A 2,719-nucleotide genomic window follows, 5' to 3' on the forward strand; every position below is an offset into this window, starting at 1 on the left:
CCACCAATGCCGGTTGTCTGTTCTCTGTGTCTATTTGCTGCGTCTTGTTTCTTTGTCCACTTCTGTTGTTGTCAGCGACACGGGAATTGTTGCGTCATCTTGTTGTGTCAGCTTTCCATGTGTGAGGCGCCATTCCTGGGCAGGCTGCACTTTCTTTCGTGCTGGGCGGCTCTCCTTACGGGGCTCACTCCTTGCTGGTGGGGCTCCCCTACGCGGGGGACACCCCTGCGTGTCACCACACTCCTTGCGCGCATCAGCACTGTGCGTGGGCCAGCTGCACACGGGTCAAGGAGGCCTGGGGTTTGAACCGCGGGATCTCCCATGTGATAGACAGACACCCTAACCACTGGGCCAAGTCCATTTCCCCATCTATGCATTTATTGTGAATTTTCTTCTGCCCCCAATTTATATTTAAAATACAAGGGTTATTTAACTCTTTAAGATATCTCTGCTATATTACTCTGCTAAAGGAATGCTGATGCAATGTACCAGAAATCTGTTGGCTTTATAAAGAGTATTTATTTGGGGTAAAAGTGTACAGTCCCAAGACCATGGAAAGTCCAACTCAAGTACCATAAGAGGTATTTTTCACAAGTCAGCTGCCACATGTTAAAGCAGGATGGCAGGCCATCTCTGCCTGGTCTCTCAGGGCTTCCTATATCAGTCTCTGGCACAGGGCTCACTTCTTTTCAGGCCTTCTCAGCTGCTCAGCTGCTCTGTTCTCTTCAGCTGCAAACTATCAGGCAAATGGCTCATCTCTCCCTGGTACCCCAGGACCAAACATGACAGAGCTCTCTCTCTCTTCCTGTGGGTCTCTTTGAGTGCGTGTCAGTTTATATGGGCCCACCAAGACATGCTTTATGCAATCAAATGTCCTAACATGATTTTGTCAAGTAAACTTAAATCCTATGAGTTTAATACAATCAAAGGGCATCATACCCAGAAGCACACATTAGATTATAAACATAATCTTTTTCTTTTTGGGATTCATAAATAATCTCAAACTGCCACATTAGCTATATGCTTTTTTCCAATTCACTTTTTATTTTGAGCAAATTCAAGCTTACATAGAAATTGCAAGAATAGTACAATGAACACCTGGATACCTTTCACCTAGACATCATTAATTGTTAACATTTCTGCTATATGTGCTTTATCACTTTTATTTACTTTTATTTATTATCATTGTTATTTTATTATTATTAAGTTGGTGCAAAAGGAATTGCAGTTCGGACTGTGAATTTTAAATCATTATAACTAGGCTCACACATCTTTATTAATCAAGATAGGAACCATTACAATCAACACATTTTTGCCAATGAGAAATAAGTTTGTGTATTCCTGTAGTATAAAAATCCATGCTTTGGGATTTGACGAACTCTTGGAAAGCATTTTATGCATCCTGCTGGTTGTGGAAGTATCTTCCCTGCAAAAAGTTGTCAAGATGCTTGGAGAAGTGGTAGTCACTTGGTGAGAGGTCAGGCGAATATGGTGGATGAGGCGAAACTTCGTAGCCCAAATCATTCAGCTTTTGAAGTGTTGGTTGTATGATGTGCAGTCGGGCATTTACGTGGGGAAGAAATGGGCCCTTTCTGTTGACCCATACCGGCTGCAAGCATCGCAGTTTTCAGTGCATCTCATTGATTTGTTGAGCATACTTCTCAGATGTAATGGTTTCACCAGGATTCAGAAAGCTGTAGTAGGTCAGACCAGCAGCAGACCACCAAACAATGACCATGACCGTTTTTTAGTGCAAGTTTGACTTCGGGAAGTGCTTTGAAGCTTCTTCTCTGTCCAGCCACTGAACTGGTCATTGCCAGTTGTATAAAATCCACTTTTAATTGCACATCACAATCCAATCGAGAAATGGTTCATTGTTGTTGCATAGAATAAGAGAAAAAGACACTTCAAAATGATGTTTTTTGTTTGATTTTCATTTAGCTCATGGAGCATCCACTTATCGAGCTTTTCCACCTTTCCAATTTGCTTCAAAAGCCAAATGACTGTAGAATGGTCGATGTTGGATTCTTCGGCAACTTCTCTTATAGTTGTAAGAGGATCAGCTTTGATGATTGCTCTCAATTGGTCGTTGTCAACTTCCTACAGCCGGCCACTTCTCCCCTCATCTTCAAGGTTCTCACCTCCTTTGCAAAACCTCTTGAACCACTGCTGCACTGTACGTTCATTAGCAGTTCCTGGCCAAATGCATTGTTGATGTTGCAAGTTGTCTCTGCTGCTTTATGACCCATTTTGAACTCAAATGAGAAAATCACTCAAATTTGCTTTTTGTCTAACATCATTTCCATGGTCTAAAATAAATATAAAATAAACAGCAAGTAATGTCATGAGCAAAAAACATAAAGAGAGAAATGCACATTAAAATGATGTGTAACATAACCACTCTTATTTAAGAATGTATTTCAATATTAAATGGCAAATTTCAACAGTGCAAAACTGGAATAATATTATTTTCTAAACCATTTGAGTGTCTATAACAGATATTTTGACCCTTCATGCCTGAATAGGTCAAAATGTATCTCCTAAGATTAAAGACATTCTCTTATACCATATGATTATCAAATTTAATAATGTTGAGATTGATAGACCGATAGGAATTAACATACATGGTGCATTCAAATTATACTAGTTGCCCTAAATATCCTTTATTGCAATTGTCTCTTTTCTTTTTCCTTCTTTTTCTCCCTCCCTTCCTCCATTC

General features: G+C 40.2%; 1 pseudogene; it reads right to left on the minus strand.

Moving 5' to 3' along the window:
- Positions 1-1,154: 1,154 nt before the first annotated feature.
- Positions 1,155-2,306, minus strand: LOC139439404 (histone-lysine N-methyltransferase SETMAR-like; annotated as a pseudogene).
- Between the last annotated feature and the right edge of the window lie 413 nt (positions 2,307-2,719).

The sequence above is a fragment of the Dasypus novemcinctus genome, chromosome 8 (genome assembly GCF_030445035.2).
Source record: "Dasypus novemcinctus isolate mDasNov1 chromosome 8, mDasNov1.1.hap2, whole genome shotgun sequence".
In the NCBI taxonomy this organism is placed as follows: Eukaryota; Metazoa; Chordata; class Mammalia; order Cingulata; family Dasypodidae; genus Dasypus; species Dasypus novemcinctus.